We start from the raw sequence: 19326 nt of genomic DNA, 5'->3' as shown, positions 1-19326 counted from the left end.
TATAGCAACCATCACTGTCATGACACAAGCATAGTGATATATAGCAACCATCACTGTCATGACACAAGCATAGTGATATAGAGCAACCATCACTGTCATGACACAAGCATGATGATATAGAGCAACCATCACTGTCACGACACAAGCATAGTGATATATAGCAACCATCACTGTCATGACACAAGCATGATGATATAGAGCAACCATCACTGTCATGACACAAGCATAGTGATATATAGCAACCATCACTGTCATGACACAAGCATAGTGATATAGGGCAACCATCACTGTCATGACACAAGCATAGTGATATAGAGCAACCATCACTGTCATGACACAAGCATAGTGATATAGGGCAACCATCACTGTCACGACACAAGCATAGTGATATAGAGCAACCATCACTGTCACGACACAAGCATAGTGATATAGGGCAACCATCACTGTCATGACACAAGCATGGTGATATAGGGCAACCATCAATGTCACGACACAATTATAATGATATAGAGCAACCATCACTGTCACAACACAAGCATCGTGTTACAGCCATCACTGTCACAACACAATCATGAGGATATACAGACCAACTATCACTGTCACGACACAAGCATCATGCTATAGAGCAATCATTGCAATAATCACTGTCACAACCTGAGCATGGTGATAAAGAGCAACTATCACTGTCACGACACAAGCATTGTGATGTAGGGCAACCCTGACTGTCAGTACATGAGCATGGTGATAAAGAGCAACCATCACTGTCACAACACAAGCATGATGAAATAGATTCAACAACCATGGTGATATGCTTCTGTGAAGCAAAAATTATGATGATACAGAGCTGCAATTGCTATCATGCAACAATTAGGATATCATAGAGCAGCATTTGCTATCACGCAATAATCATGATGATTTAAAGCAGCATTTGCTGACACACAACTTATCATGATATCTAGCAGCAATTGATGTCTCGCAACAAGCTTAGTCACATAGTGCGGTGGTTACTGTCATGCAAGAAGCATTATGATATCTAATGTCTCGCTACAATTGGTATGAAATAACGCATCAATTGCTGTGACGCAGCAATCAAGGTGATATAGAGCAAAAATTGCTGTCACGCAACAACCATGGTGATATAGATCAACAACTGCTGTCACGCAACAACCATGGTGATATAGAGCAACAACTGCTGTCACTCAACAACCATGGTGATATAGACCAACAATGCTGTCATGCAACAACCATGGCGATATAGAGCAACAATTGCTGTCACGCAACAACCATGGTGATATAGAGCAACAATTGCTGTCACGCAACAATCATGGTGATATAGAGCAACAATTGCTGTCACGCAACAACCATGGTGAAATAGAGCAACAATTGCTGTCACGCAACAACCATGGTGAAATAGAGCAACAATAGCTGTCACGCAACAATCATGGTGATATAGAGCAACAATTGCTGTCACGCAACAACCATGGTGAAATAGAGCAACAATTGCTGTCACGCAACAACCATGGTGATATAGAGCAACAATTGCTGTCACGCAACAATCATGGTGATATAGAGCAACAATTGCTGTCACGCAACAACCATGGTGAAATAGAGCAACAATTGCTGTGACGCAACAACCATGGTGATATAGAGCAACAATTGCTGTCACGCAACAACCATAGCGATATAGAGCAACAACTGCTGTCACTCAACAACCATGGTGATATAGAGCAACAATTGCTGTCACGCAACAACCATGATGATATAGAGCAACAATTGCTGTCACGCAACAACCATGGTGAAATAGAGCAACAATTGCTGTCACGCAACAACCATGGTGATATAGAGCAACAGTTGCTGTCATGCAACAACCATGGTAATATAGAGCAACAATTGCTGTCACGCAACAATCATGGTGATATAGAGCAACAATTGCTTCCACTCAATAACCATGGTGATATTGAGCAACAATGTTGTCACGCAACAACCATGGTGATATAGAGCATCAATTGCTGACACGCAACAACCATGGTGATATAGAGCAACAATGCTGTCACGCAACAACCATGGTGATATAGAGCAACAATTGCTGTCACGCAACAGTCATGGTGATATAGAGTAACAATTGCTGTCACGCAACAACCATGGTGATATAGAGCAACAATGCTGTCACTCAACAACCATGGTGATATAGAGTAGCAGTTGTTGTCACACAACAACCATGGTTGTATATGGCAGCAATTGCTGTCGTGATATAGAGACGTCAATTCCTGAAACACAACCACCAGAGGAAAGCCATTGATTTTTCTTTTCGTACACACAAAGGTAGAGAATAATGAGACGTTACAAGCGAGTTATTATAGTCAAACAGTAAGTATTGTGTTCTAAATATGCCATCGCAGTCATACGGTGAGGATGGCTTAACAGAAACTACTTGTCTACGGTAATAAAAAGAAATATTGCTGATATACAAGATGCCAAATAATGTACGTAGGCTTAAGAGCCGTTACTTTCCTGTGAGATATTTGTTTCAACAAATAGTAACATTCCAAGACCCTACTGTCACTTTGCAATTATGTAGTCAAAATATTCTGACGTTTGAAGCTAGATTCTGAGATATTTTTGTTATGGGTCAAAGTCTTGCTTCTAAAGGGGAAATATTTCCCACTCATAAAACAGCTCAATATCTCACTTTGTAGCACAATTAGTTGGGCTAGGCAATTATGATGAAAATTTCACCTACGCAACAATCATGGAAATGTAGTAAAGTAACGAGATTCAGAAACAATTTTGATTACGCAATAATCACAGCGACATAAAGAAGAAAATTTCACTCACGCAACTATAGCATTGTCATATAAAGAAATAATAATGATTACGTAACATGCATGATCTGACAGAGAAGTTATTGTACTTACGCAACAACAGAACAATTACGGTGTAATAGATAAAAGAAACACATAATCATGGTCTTATTGAGAAGTCATTGTATTGACGAAACAACGAAACACACATGGTCTTACTGTGAAGTCTTTGTACTGACGTAACAACGAAAAACACATGGTTTTATTGAGAAGTCATTGTAATGACGCAACAACGAAACACATATGATATTATTAAGAAGTAATTGTACTGACGCAACAAGAGAACAATTAAGGTGTAATAGATAAAAGAAACACACAATTATGGTCTTATTGAGAAGTCATTGTTATGAGGTAACAACGAAATATCCATAGTCTTATTAAGAAGTTAGTGTACTGACGTATTAACGAAACACATGGTCTTAACGAGAAGTCTTTGTACTGACGTAACAACGAAAAACACATGGTTTTATTGAGAAGTCATTGTACTGACGTATTAACAAAACACATATGACATTATTAAGAAGTCATTGTACTGACGCAAAACGAAGCACATGATATTATTAAGAAGTTATTGTACTGACGCAAAACGAAGCACATATGATATTATTAAGAAGTCATTGTACTGACGCAAAACGAAGCACATATGATATTATCAAGAAGTCATTGTACTGACGCAAAACGAAGCACATATGATATTATTAAGAAGTTATTGTACTGACGCAAAACGAAGCACATATGATATTATTAAGAAGTCATTGTACTGACGCAAAACGAAGCACATATGATATTATTAAGAAGTCATTGTACTGACGCAAAACGAAGCACATATGATATTATTAAGAAGTCATTGTACTGACGCAAAACGAAGCACATATGATATTATTAAGAAGTCATTGTACTGACGCAACAACGAAACACACATGGTCTTATTGAGAAGTTATTGTACTGACGCAACAACGAAAAACACGTGGTATTATTAAGAAGTCATTGTACTGACGCAAAACGAATCACATATGACATTATTAAGAAGTCATTGTACTGACGCAACAACGAAACACACATGGTCTTATTTAGAAGTCATTGTACTGACGCAACAACGGAACACACATGGTCTTATTAGAAATTCATTGTATTCACACAACAACAGAACAATCATGGCGTTATTTTACTCACGCAACAATCGATCAAGCGTAGCGTTAATTAAGAAACATTCTTGCAAGAAACTTTTTTGTATATAGAAGCTATTATTCATTAAAATGGCGATTTGTAAATTTTCTGAAAAGCTGCGATTATGTACTTGTGAAAATTATGTCACACAGTGAGCACGGTGACATTGTTTCAAGTTGAAGTGATTTTTCGTTTTAATCTGATAAAAAATAAATTGCATTTTATCGTTCTGAGAAATGTAGAAACGATTAATATCCAAACGCAGTGACAGGTTTGCCAAGTGCGAAGGCGTTTAATGTCTTAGTTTAGTCACGTGGAAATAATTTCATTGCGTAAATGATTTCTATAATCACGTGGTAAAGGAGCTTTTTGAGCTTTCATTTTCTGTTAGGTCACTGCATTTTTTCAATGTTTCTAATAAATGTACATAATGTACAGAAAGATTTTTTACAGAAAAGGTCCATGGATCACTTCACACAAGAACCAATAATGGTACCTTGCGCTCTGAACTATTAAGAATAAACTGTAGTTCATGTTTAAAGGCGGCTCTTTACTGTGATTATTTTTCCCTAAATCCGATCAAAATTGATCCAGTTAAAAAGAGCGCGTCGAAATGCAGGCGTTTGTCGTCATAAAAGTTGATTTTTGTTATAAAATTTGAATTTGTAACTAACGGCTGAACAACGAATTAAATTTTTCCTAACATGGATGTTAAAAGTAAATTTTGCAAAATTAAGGTCTATATGTAAATGTATATTAAAACATCTTTGAATTTTGTCTTGATGCGAATATTTAGACATGAAACAAATTCAGCGAGATTTTGTCATTATTAACAAATTGTTTAGCTTTAAATGACATAATAATAGCTTTTTGTCTGAACTGTGGTATATCTAGAGTATTTAAGATCGATTATTTCTCTTTCAGTAACTGTTATATTTCAAAATTTGTAAAAGCGTACAAAAAGTTGTTATTGGACGGTTCATTAAATGCATGTAATGTGATTTTCTCCAAGATTTATATTCGACCTTACAGCGGGGTTTTCTTAAAGCTATTTAGATTTACGAGGGAAATGTTTTCTTTATAATTATCGTGCCTTAAGTTTAATGTTTTAGTAGAAGAGATTTTGACGTTTTACATCTGTTATAATTTTAAACAGAGTGAAACAACTCTTTTACTGCCTCTGTAATGTATTGTTCTGTAGAATGTCTTCTTGATGCGTTAAATCTAACGACAGACTAGCGCATTACATGCAGACAGATATGCGTTAAATTAAACACGAGGCTAATCTGTCCAGTTGAAAGCAGTTAAGAGTAAAGCCTAGATCATCAACCAATGAAAAGTTGGCTTACGCAATTTATGGGAAACAAGATGTATCTATAAAAAAAGATACTCGGTCTGCTGAACCTAGTTTGACCGTTACTCGGTAGTATCTTAGTAAAGGTTCTAGATAGAAATGCAAAAATACACATGTATAGTGCATTGTTAATTAGCACACGCACGAATTATCTGTTCGGCGAATACCGGGAGCAGGATGGCGATTAGTCCATAAATTTACCGGAAGTTATGGTGAAAACAAACAGTCTACGGCCGAAAATTTTCAAATATTTAGAATTATATCCTTGGCAGAGAAGAACATGTATTCCTACATGCCTACTCCATGATTGTAGTATCCTTACCCCGCTCATAACTCCAAAACTTCTCATGTTCACATATATTAAAGGAATTGTATGTGATTTTTACGGCAGAACTTTACATGTTTATGCTTAAAGACAAATAATAAATGCATGTAAGAATTTTTTTAAACCAAATTTCCGTTTTCAACCAGTTGTTTAAAAATTTAAAACACAACTGAAAATGACACATTTATTTAAACTCAGCAATTTTTTCCTTCGGTATTTCTCCGTGACTGATACTTATCTTCAAACTAATACTTTCTGGTCAAAATGTTAATTGAAGTAACTTTTTGCTTTTCATCTGACATTATCATGGATGATAAGACAAATTTACTGGACAGGTAGTAGGTAGATAACATGTTTTATGGAAAGTTCATGAGAAAAATAATTTCATCAATATAATCGCCTTATAAAATCATGATATCGCCTCGAAATCGGGAAGATTTTTTCTTTTTTCATACGAGCATTTCTATATTTACAGGAATTGAATTGTCGTGTTGCTTTATTTTCAACATAATATTTATGTACCATTTCTGAAATGCCTTGTTATAATAAGAACATGAAAATATTACGCGACAGACGTTCAAAGTTGCAGACCACTGTGAGGTATTCTTGGAACGGTAAGTAGATAGATAGATAGACCACGACATTACCATTTTCATCTTTAACATTTGTGGAAAAATAAAAATTACTTTACAGGGAATTTTGAAAATACTACAGTTTTCAATCATCATGGAATAATATCGACATCTTTCTGTGATAAAAGGCCTAAAAAGTAAGGTTTCGTGTCCCTTACCGAGACATTGAAAATAGCAGCTGCGGCCACCTCCCTCAGTGAGACATTGAAAAAGGAGTTTTAACTAATGGATGACAATACGAAAAGAACTGCATGTGTATAGAATAAAGTATATTTTATTTCATGAAATCTTAACAATGTTAAGCACGTGCGTCTCGTGACTTCAGTCTGATTCACCAGCAGTGAGTGGATTGTTTAGTATAGTTCATTCTTTTGAGAAAATTAAAAAATAAAATGATGTTCTGTAAATAACTGTTAATAAAGTCACATAGTTTAGAGAAATCTAATTGGCACATCTGTATCAAAAATTTGCATATTAATTCGGAAAGTTACTTAATGTAATTAGCCGTATCGGAGAACGCTTGAACTTCCGGTGCTTTTGGTTTCTGCGGGCCTGTCGTCTTCTTTAACTGGTACGTATCCTTGAGCCGGCATCCAGATCCAAAATCCGTTTCGTTTAGCTGCTGATTTAGATTCATGAAGATATCGCTTTAATTTGTTCATGTAGACGTGGGGAGGAGCTTCCGGTGACAACTCATTTTTCATATTGTTCAAAAAGTACCGGATGTTAGGTGGAAAGTCGTCTGCCTCATCACCTAGTTCTGAGGTATATGTTAATGTCACTGTTGCTAAGAAACATAATAATAATCCCAAGCCTGCGAAATATGTTGACGGATTCATCTTTGTTACCTGAAATTACAATGAGAGAAAGATTTTACGATTTTGCAGACGTGAATGGAAAATCGAGTAAGGTTGTAAGTCACAGTTTTATGATCAAATCGGCATGAAATTGACTTTCATATCAAGGCTATTGTTTCTTTCCTAGATATAAATCTAGATTAATCAATGGAAAAAAACAGCCTTCTAAGAAAAGAAAACAAATCTCTTTTAGGAGATAGTAATTTCAAACCAACACCGTGATGTATGTATTTAAAAGGTGAGTAAGAAGTGGTACTAGCAATAGATTTAGCTCTATAGATGCATTTTTTAAATTCCATAATATGTTTCCTCTTTGATTAAAAAGTAAGCTGTCTGTAATATATCAGCATGATCTTGTTTTGTGCGAAACAGCAAAGCTACCGGCAAGTGTGACGCCGAAATAAAACGTCATTTCATTTTCGCAACGGCTATTTCATAATTTATTCTAATGTGGATCACAGTTATGTCGAACTGTGATATAGACTAGGTTTTAATGTTACTCATGAATAAATCAAGCTTTATAATTTGACCATTAAAGTTAGTAGTATTTTATGTCTATAAGCTGAATGTGAAAGTATATTTGCGCTATTAGAACTTAATAGGATAAAATGAACATTACAAGAAAAAATGGACATATCAAAGGTCCGACTATTTTAAAGGAACATTCATTGAAATAATCTTTCTGTATTCCTGATGAACACCTTCCACAATTATAACGGAGTTTATTTCAGAGATCTTGATCTTAACCCTTTGCAATATTTTACTCAAACCACCAGTGCAATACCAAGAGTAGCCGTCATATACATTTTATGTGCCGCCTGGTCATAGTATGCACTATTTGCTAATCAGTCAGTACATGTTTTAAATTTTCCAGAAAACTGATGACTGGTTTCGACTTATTTAGAGTGGTGGTGGTTAAAACACTTTTTCAACGCGTATCGAAATCTGTTTACTCCGTAGAACAAATTCCTTAAAATAAGATAGGAATTTCGCGTTGTTAACGTTACTACTGGTTACTCTCTTGTAGAATTTTCATTTGATAGTTTTCAGAAGAATAAACAATAAAATTGGACAGCAAATATTTACAGGATAAATAATAGACTAAAGACGATACAAAAGAACTATCATGGAAGACTTTCGATAACTTGATTTTCGGAATATATATGTCCGAATCGGACTTTAGATAATGGTTTGTGCAGTAAATTGAAATAGGGACTTATATGGTAAGGTTGGAAATAACTCGATGTGCGGAAATAAGCCGTCTATAAGTAGATTAGGTCTCATAAATTTGATATCCAATCTCTATTTTCATCTACAACTTGGGTGTTATCTGGAGCGGTATGGAATCCGTAATTATTGATGATATGCGTATAGCTTGCTATTTAGCGAAAACTTACAATATGTGAAATAGTTGAATAGTCTAATTGAAGACAAAGCGAAAAAAAATATATAAATGATATAGATAGATAATGGTTAATTGTAAGTTTCTAAAAACTGTCCCTTTTTTCTTGAAAAAAAATATGAGAGAAAACATGTATTGCATTAATAAAAGTAAACTCTTAAATCATGATTTACTGTTATAATTAGTATATACATAGTATGTATGTACCATTAATTATAATTAAGTTTAAACTAAACTAAAACAATGATGAAAATATATTTAAGTTAGTGCAAAGTAAGATGCTTGGGAGCGATATAAGAAAAGTAAAATTGTTCTGTTATCATTATCTCTTCTTTTTAAAGACATACAAGTGTATTTTATGTTTTGAATATATATTTGTATAATCGTATTCCAGAATGTATTTCTATAAGTACGTACAACTTATTAAGAAAATAAAACATTTATCCGATCCAAGCTGTACGATTTGCTCAAATGTTTTCAAAATATTATATCTCTTTTTATACTCATTCATTTATAAGATATTATGATGAAAAATAAAGAATAAAATATAAAAAAGTGATTTATGTATTTAGTGTCTTGTTTAAAATGGCCGTGATTCAACAGAACGATAAAATATAAATATTTCTAAGGCCACTTTATGAAAGTTGTTGTGACAATTTACGTGTTCAATAACCAATCAGTAACTTTTCTCTTTATTTCATTCCTTTTGTTTCAACAAGCATTTAGTTTCCAATACTTTATACATTTGAATAAAAAAACAAAATCTAAAATAAATCACTAAAGTAACTTAGTAACTTTGTTCTTTGGAAAATCTTTATCAGGAAAGAAACTTTTTCACTTACCTTTCTTGTCAGTTCCACTCAAAATTCCAAACACGCTGATCTTCTCTGCGTTTCAGTTTCTGCAAGAAGCCTTGTCTCCAGGGACTATTTATTGGCGATGTATTATTGCGCGGTTATACCCCGCCTTTTTTGGCGCTCTCGTGTCACGCAGCGGTTTACGATAGCAGATGACATAAATGATGGAGAAAATCCTCCTTACGTCTAAATATACAGCTTTCAATTAATTTTCTAATTAATCCAGCTATCAAATAAAACTAAACTGACAATGACTGATATAAAAGAAATATTATATGGCCGTTTACAGTCTTCCTAATTCGGAACTGATGTTCACAGTCTCAGGAAATTCGGAAATGAGCCAAAATGATGACTATAATAAGTACGTTATTACTTTAAGGAATGAATATACCCTCCTTTTCAAAAAACAAAAATATCATTTTACCCCAAACCTTAAAAGATTTCAAGTTAAATATAAAGTAATCAATATATATATTTTTTGTCTAAAATATGTTAGCATTATATGATATGATATTATATGTAACATAAAAATAGCAACAACATCCACAAAAAACAACAACATGAGCATAAAGCGCAACAAGGCAAGGCGTCGTTCACAGAACGCAGCCCCCACCCCATCCCCGATACACTCAAGCCACACCGACTGTGCAACCAAAATGTACCCAACCAAAAATGGGAGAATCCATTAGGGCGAAGGAGGAGAAGAGCATGGCAACAATTGTTGCTATAAACAACTTAATAAGAGAAAGTATATACAAATCCGAAAGGGCTTAAAGGGGTAGCAAAGAGATAAACAAAACAGGTGTGCTAAGTCGCATAGAAACATAGAGTGCAATAAAAAACCATAAACAAATGCATTGTATATCAAATGTTTGGTCCTATTCAGAACCATTGCCATTTTATATACATAGAGCTAGACGAAACTGCGTGTTTGTTTCTAAATATTTGCATGGTTGATACAGGAATCCCAATAATTTTCAAAGTTTTGTTTGTTTGTTTGTTTGATTTTACGCCTTTTCCCAACAGTATTTCAGTCATATAGGCGGGTAGTTTCCTAACCATCGTTCCTGGAGAGTTACACCAGTACTAGACTACCTTCCTCCGCGCTAAACTACCAAAGCATCTCCCGGGGATCGAACCCACGACAGAGAGGTAACTGGATTAATTTTTCAAAGAGAGGTTTAATTTCAAAGTAAGTTCAAATATACTACGTCTTTATAATTTTTTTTTAAGAACCAGCATTTCTATTATCTACATTTGACACAATTACATTCACCTTTACCACCCTTAATATCTTAAAAGGACTTTTTGACCATTTTATTCAGTTTTGCCAATTGTTTTCTCGTTCATGACACTCGCATTCTTTTACTTTGAGGACCTTACGCCGCTTTTTAATGGAATGGCACTTATGTGTCTCATTGATGGCTCCATGATAACCACAGTTTTTAAATTACAAATTTCACTATTATCATCTCTGCTGAAGCCGGTGCTAGGGGGCGGTGGACAGTAGCTTAAACTACCAATACTGTCCATGGACATGTTTAATCCAACCGAGCCTGTAGTGTTTTTTTTTTTTACATGACGGGATTGGAGTTGTTTCCGAGACGTGTTTACCATTTCAATCTGGTCTGGACGGATAACGTGTGTGCAAAGTTCAGATCATTCGCTTATGCAGTTTTTTTTCAAAACAGTCATTTTAAGTGTGCAAAAAAGACACAAATACAAAAAGAAAAGCGTTAAAACAATACATGTTCACTGAAATCGGGCAAAGAGTCGCTCAAAAAATTAATTTTCAATTTCATACCGAGTATATTTATTTATTATTTTTTGCATATTTTTTTCGTTTTATGTGTCCCAGTAGATCTATGTAAGATTTTTAAATGCTATATTTTGATGCTTTTGGACCTAAGTGAATTCCTTTAATGTACAAAGGATTCTTTGGTTCGTAGGCGAGGATATATTCGAGTACGTGTACAATGATACGCTGACCTTAACGTAATTATTCTTTCCTTTTTACCACTTTCATCTTTATGACTGCCCATTACTTCATTTATGATACTGCATGGTAAAAATTGTTTTACTTAAAGGTTCCATGTATTATTTGCACGGTATCCTCGTGTCATAACTGTTGCTGTGTTATTCGTCAAATATACATAATTATCATTATAATTATCATCATCATCATTATTATCATTATCATTGATATTATTATCGTTATCATTGTTATTTTTATCATTATTATTTTTGTCATACCAGTTTTTGTTTTTGTTGTTGGTGTTGTTGTTGATGATGATGTTGTTGATGATGATGATGATGATGATGATGATGATGATGATGATGATGTATTATAATGATGATTACTATTGAATATATAGTATTGTTGTTGTTTTGTTGGTGTTGTTGTTCCAGTTATAGATATTGTTTCTGTTATAAGACAAACGGATACAACATTTAAATAAGTTTCTTTCACAAAATATGTTTTTAAATATCTTTTCCTACCGTTTGGATATAGACATAAATTCATATAGAAAAATGGTTCATAGCATTATTTAAACAGTGTTTGATTTTAGAATATGACAACATTTTAAGAGTGGAAAAAAGAAGGAACAACGCCGTTCTAGTTTTAGAATTATCAGCCCTTGAAATTTAATTTTTGCTTAGGGCAAATAAGGTAAGGAAGGGTTTTTTCCTCTATTTATATGTAACTGACTTACTTTCAAGTGAGTGTGCAAATTTTCAAGAATTTGTATAGAGCGATTAGTTTTAATCTTATCAAAACATATAACAATTTCCGAAAAAAAAACAAAAAGACAAAATGATAATAATAATTCGTCGTTATTTTTTTTATAGATTTTTAACATTTTCACTTAAACTGGAAAAAAGTGAACAAAAATGTTATATTAAAATTTATTGAAGTTTTTATTGTATAAGACTAAAAACACGATTTTTTCAGACGTTTAAATTAATCTGCCCTTAAAATCTGAAAATGGCTAAAAAATATGCAAAAATACTTTAATTCAATGGCTGAAACCGAGAAACTTCAAATATTTTTTCATATTCTGAGATCCCGTAAATTATGAAACACGTTTTGCTTCTGTTTGTATGTTTATATGAAAACTGTAGCAAACTAAAGATTAAATGATATTAACTGTCAATTTAAACCTCATTTCGGATGAGTCTCGCATGTAAAAATTGAAATTAGATAATACAAGATTTAACCACAACTTCAGTGTGCGTAATTCAATAGATTACTTGATTGAAAACAATAGTGTTAAAGTATATATTTGAAAACACTCGGTTTTTCTAGAAAACGCAATTAATTTAAGTAAGAGTACAACTTAAATTGATGCACTTGCCTGGGACACGCGGAAACTCCTAAAGCTGAATACCTCCCGATGAAGAAAATCAAACGTAAGAAAAATGTTAAGAAAAGTAATATGATACAAGCTTTAAGTAATAACTTACATGTTATGTGAGATTAATGACAGGTTTTGCAGTATTTATCACATTATTTATACTTCATGACTAACGCAGTAAGGGCTTTTTTGTGTAATTTACATGGATTGTAATTTTCCTTACAATATTTTACTTTTAAATACATTTTTAAAATGTTCATGAATATTAGCATGGATCTAGAGGCATGCTGCTTTAAGGGCTACTGCGGAAACCCTTACGGGCGACGGGCGCCAGAAAATACGGAAACTTTTACAAGCGACTCTCCCTAGCATGCCTAGGAAAACGGGCTTCTCCTTCTTGCTTCTAGTGCAATCTATGGAAAAAGGTATTTTCTACCTATGTCCCTGTTATTAATCAAATTATATTTATCTCGGAGGAATTAACAATATATTCTCAGTGTCAACAAGAAAAACAATGAAAATGTATTATTCCTCAGGTTAACTGATTAAAATTTGTGCAGAAAAATTAGATAAATTGTCGCTTAAAAACAAATTATTGAGGGGTAAGAGGATGCCCGTGGGAGATCGATTTAAATTTCAACTTTACATTTCTCGGCCAATTACCTTTCGCTCTCCTGATAACGGAATTTTTCCTGTAGTTAGCTTTTGTAAATGTCTTTAAGAGAATTGACAACTGCATATTTTTTATTTGTCATTAAATTTAAGTGTGAAATTTCAACTGACATGCGGTGTGATATATGTCATATCAACTTGAATTCCTTGTAAACGTTGAAAATCCTGATCAAGACAAACTTTAAGATAAACTCTTTACAAAAACAACATACAAAAAAAAAGTAGATAATTATCATTATGTGCGAAAAGAAAAACGTATGAATTATGATTAATAACCGACTAGACAGATTTCATAGTTTTACTACTTCATTTTAATGCTCTCACTAACCAATGGGAAGGCGGTTACAAATGTATTTAGATTTGTCCGTCCGTATACTGAGAAAACAGTGGAATGTTGGGGCTAAGATTAATGGACTTATTTCAAGCTTCTTTCTTTCTTTCTTTCTTTCTTTCTTTTTGCATGCCGAGAAAAAGTGCCGATCATTTTATTTGGTTTTGATTTGATTATTTATAATTATACGTTATACATGTATAGCAGACTCTTAAGTACTGCTTTATTTTTTAGAGATGTACAGGGCAATAACGATAACCATTGGCCACAATAATTATGCAAAATAATGTGAAGTTTTTGAGCAAATTCTGAGATACTTTTGTTTTTGGTCAGAATCTCACTTAAACTATGTATTTTAATATGATTTTAGTCATTTCAAATTTAGAGGCCAAATTTCGTTGGAATGTTCACCATAGAAAAGGAAAATATAGATGGAAATATTGCAAAAACATAACACTAAACAGAATCTCGACTCGTAATAGTAATATATTACATCTAAATGGCAAATTTATGTACATGTGTATAGTTGGCAGTTAAAAATGTTCAGCATGCAGGGCAAGTCCGTGGGATAAAGGGGTAAGGTTTGACTATATACAAAAAAATTTGCGGGCAGTTAATTAATCATATCATTTCCTATCTAGGTGAAGACATTAACATGGTAAAGGGAATCTGCCTTATTCCCGTGATTAGGAAGCCTGCTTAATTAATGACTGTCGGATATAGGTTCTAATATAGAAAATTAAGTACCAATACTAAATTTACGGGCTTCTCTTACAAAAGCCTATTATTTATCTGGTTAACGTATAGCATTATTGTCCATAATTTTCTCTTGAACTATCTATTCTATGGGAGAAGGATATTACAAAAATATTAAAAGACTGCATTACACTTTATGGTTTCTAATAAAGACATACGCGAAACTTCCGATGCGTTTTTCCCCTCCTCTTTCTTTAATTATAAATTTTCTACACTTATGCTATCAGTATCGGCTTATCGTTTCATTTATTTTATGAAGTGAAAAGCAGCATTTAGCAAAAAAAATTAAATAAATCAATAATAATAATAATAGCAAAATAAAAAATAACAAGAGCCACCACCGGGAGGGGGCAAGGCTCTACTTTTTTTCTTAAAGCAAACAAAGAAATGTTTGAACAAATATTAACGTTTCCTTATTATAATTTTAATAAGTCTGCCTTGTCACACTAGTTTTGTCGAAGTATGAATTAATGACAATGTTAAGAATATATTATCAAAATTCAGAAGAAAACATATATGGACATTAGACCTTGAAGGTCAAGGTCATTTATAGAGGTCAAGGTCAGTCTGGTCTTGTCCCAAGGGTTGTTGTAGCCAAGTATGTAGACAATACACAAAGAACTTAAAAACTTATGATCAAGGTACAAGTTTGCTGACGGCAACGGCAACGCCGCCAGGACTATACCAATACCTTTACTTTTGTCAAAAAAAAAGAAGAAGAAAAGTCGAGCTAATAAAAAATTGGACGGTGCCGTTTACGCATATGCTACGAATATGGGCTCTAGAGGGTTAAACATCTACCACATAGTAGTATCTCCATTGATAAACCAACCTATAAATTCCTTTTTATACAAAACGAAAAGCCGCGTTAGTTCCCTTCTTTGTGCAAGATTTATTACAAATGTGTTATAAATTCAGTTTTTTTGATTTGTTGTTAGTGACCAACAAAAACATTCAAACCAATACAAAATTTCATACTTTTCATTATTAAAAGAAACATTGCACCTAATATTTGCCGTTTTCAACATTTCTCGATAGTCTCTTTTTTTTCGATGTTCATAGTGGCTTTCCATCTGTCTTGTGTGCAGCAACTTTTCTTGTCAATTAACATTTTTGTTGCTTGTTTCGACGTTGTTCATCTACAATCCGGTTTGATGTTAAGGACTTACAGGGGAGATCTACATGTTCTTCATATTTCATTTTTGACACGAAAGAACAACTGGGTAGAAATACCGACATTCTGATTCAACAAACAAGCTGAATAGCTCCCTCACATGGCATAATTCCAATGCGGAAAAACACGCACTTGACATGCGCGTGGAAACATTTGTTTGTTTGTTTGTTTAATTTTGCGCCTTTTTCCAACAGTATTTCAGTCATATAGGCGGGTAGTTTCCTAACCATCGTTCCTGGAGAGTTACACCAGTACTAGTCTACCTTCCTCCGCGCTAAACTACCAAAGCATCTCCCGGGGATCGAACCCACGCCAGAGAGGTACCTGAATTAGAAGTCATCGACTCTAACCCCTCGACCACGGAGGCGGTACATAAATTACTGGATAAATTGAAATAAATAACTAAAAATAGACTGTTCATCTTTGTTTAATACAGTTTTTTTTTCTTTTAAGATTCAGTAATGTAAAGATATATACATGCAAATAAATCATATTATTTCTACATAACAATAAATCTAACAAGAATTTAGTTCTTGAGATTTTTTTATTTAACATTCATTTACAAAATGTGTTTGAAAAAAAACAAAACAAAAAATACAAGCACAAATTTATATCCCCGTCCCATTTCTGTTAATAACTAAGAAAATTATTGTAATTTTTCGTATATTTTTCAGTTAAAGGTCATTTTTTTTAATGTACGAAGGCTCCAGTTTTTACTATAGAAAGAGCTTATGATCATTTTATCATAGATAAAGACAGACAGACAAACACACCGATCGGACATTAAAAACAAAAACAACAATACCACAATGGGCCACCCTTCATTTCTATAGATACCGTTTGGAAGGGCATGATACACTATATCCCTTAAATTTAAAGCAGCATGCCTCCAGGTTCATGCTAATTTTAATGAAATTTTGAAAATATTAAAATATTGTCAAGTTAACACACATTACAAATCAACAGGTTCGATCCAAGTCAAAATACTAGTATGTAAACATAGCACTTAATTCGTTACTCACGCAGTTGAAATATGGAGATAAATACTGCAATTTTTGCATATAAATTATTACTTGAATTGTGAATATTCTTTACTTTTATTGAAATCTGAATTCTTTTTTCTCTAAGATGATTTTCTTGAAATGTTTTGCTTCATCTGGAGACATGCAGCTTAAATCTGTAATACACCGACAATATGTCAACTACTTCTTAGACAGAAAAAGAGATTAATAAAAAAAACATGGCTGGAAACCAGCGTATATATAAATGTGACCAATAATTTATTTAATTGTTTAAAGCAAAATGCAAGTACTTCAACCACAATGCCGACACTGCATAGAATGTATAGAACTAATACATTTGTATTCTTTAATTTCTACATGTAACGCTTTGTAAAGTAAATTAGTTAACAATAAAAATTTAGATATTTTAATTGACAAGTATTAAGATGTCTTTAACTTAAAGTGCATAAAGCTATATTATATATCTGCTGCCAAAATATTATTTGAATTTAAAAAACCAAGTATGAAAAAAATATGATAGTAAATTGCCTTAAGAATGAATGTAGCATAAACTTGTTAAAAGGTTAAAACCCTACTTCAAATGACAGAATAACATTTTTTTCCGGAACATTTTATTGTGATTATTGAAAAATTTTGCGTGTTAATTAATAGAGACATTCTTTGCTCCACTCTTTCGATAATTGACCATAAGATTATGGAACCAATATAATTTTACTGTTGATAAATCTTATAAATAAATTTCATAAAGATATAGCTTTACATCCTTTAATGTTAATGGTATACATATAAGTGGAGGAAATGCAATATTATTAATAACATACTAAAATTTAAATCCACAAATATTTTTAACAGCATTAGCATCAATAATTACTATCTATCAATAGCATAAAATTCCAATAAACATCAATGGATGCTCACCTATGACGCTATGACAAAACCAGGGACATAGTTATAGATGGGTCCCTGGCAAAGATAAAAAAAATCATGACCTTAATATAAGGAAAAAGAGGAAAACCTTCACGACCTTGACCTTCACTTAATTCACATGTCACTTTCTTCAACAAAGAAATCTGCTCCTATAATAATGTGCTAAGAGAAACGGTATGTTGGACAGTTCTACTGTAACTATATGCATCCTGTAAAATTCCGAGGCAATAAAAACCAATACTGTTACTATTCTTAAACGAAATAGCACAAAAATCTAATTTAACACCATTTTCCCCATTTACTGTATTAAATTGACTTGTTTCACTTATAATCTGGTATGGTCCATTTGTAAATTTCAAGAACCCTCAAGGAAAAAAATTGAAGTATTGTACAGTTGACTGCAGTTCCGTTCAGAATATGATTTGGCAAAACTGCATTGAATTGCAATATAAGTATGCCATATACATGTATAAGCATTACAATGTAAACGTTTGCTAAAAACTAAGGCCAGATGTTCATATTTACACTGGTTGGCCCATGCCCAATTTGCATAGAGCATATGGCTATTCACACACACATTTTCACAATATTTTTTTTTTATACTGAGGATTGCATTTTGATAATAACAATATTATCAGAAGTGATAGACATACCGGTACAAGTCAACCCGGCCCCAAGTCAGCCCGGCCCCAAATTGGTCAACCCGGCCCCAAACCAATGTTATTTCTGGTCAACCCGGCCCCATTTTTTTTAAACTGTTTGATTATCACATCTGTTATAATGTTGATGTACATATAATTGTTGATGTTATATAATTATTCATTATCACTATTGCGTATTAATGTCTTTAAATCGGCGCAATTAAATTTATCGACACTTTTATGCCAGTTCATGTTTTTTTTACTATTTTTCTATAGTTAATAATATTCAATTAATAATAAATCATTTTTATTTCATCATACAACAAAATGACCTGAATAGTTTTCTTTGAAAATATATATTTTGGGGCCGGGTTGACCAATTTTGGGGCCGCATTGACCAAATAGAAATACTGTGGGGCCGCATTGACCAATTTTGGGGCCGGGTTGACCAATTTTGAGGCCGTGTTGACTTGGGGCCGGGTTAACTAGGGCCGGGTTGACTGTAATTCTAGACATACATGTATATACTCTGTCAACCTTAATCTTGAAAATGCCCTATTTTAATGGAATACAACTATGCCACACATATACCATACAATCTATACAAAACAATCTCTCCAACACTTGCCCTACTGAATTTTGTATAATGGACTTGACCTGTTTAGAATTGGAACATTCCATTCGTAGTTCATAGGGATTTCAATATCAATACATTTAAGACTGACCAATGAACATTTAAAAGTAGTCCTCAGACTGACTGACCTGTGTTTAGTTTATACAAATTTATTTTAGTTTGATTGTGTTGGAAGCTATAGCTTACTGAAACACTCTCGAATCAGTTCCTGGAACCGACCAGTACTAAGCAATGAATGTACAGTTTCTTGCTCAAGGAAACATTGGCTTGCCCCTGACAGGGTTTGAACCCACCCATTTTGACCTGTGTTTATACTGATGAACTAAGGCTTTACATAATCACCCCTAGAGCTCAAATA

General features: G+C 33.4%; 1 long non-coding RNA gene across 1 annotated transcript; it reads right to left on the bottom strand.

The window, feature by feature from the left end:
* Positions 1–6595: 6595 nt before the first annotated feature.
* Positions 6596–9773, bottom strand: LOC132713357 (uncharacterized). Its single transcript, XR_009623438.1, has 2 exons — positions 9441–9773; positions 6596–7187 (listed from the first exon to the last, which is right to left on the bottom strand). It is a non-coding gene; the product is annotated as an uncharacterized LOC132713357 (long non-coding RNA).
* Positions 9774–19326: the final 9553 nt, after the last annotated feature.

Source organism: Ruditapes philippinarum, unplaced genomic scaffold, assembly GCF_026571515.1.
Source record: "Ruditapes philippinarum isolate M1 unplaced genomic scaffold, ASM2657151v2 ctg3748_1_1_1_1, whole genome shotgun sequence".
NCBI classification, from domain to species: domain Eukaryota; kingdom Metazoa; phylum Mollusca; class Bivalvia; order Venerida; family Veneridae; genus Ruditapes; species Ruditapes philippinarum.
This window is presented reverse-complemented; position numbering and strand designations above follow the sequence as displayed.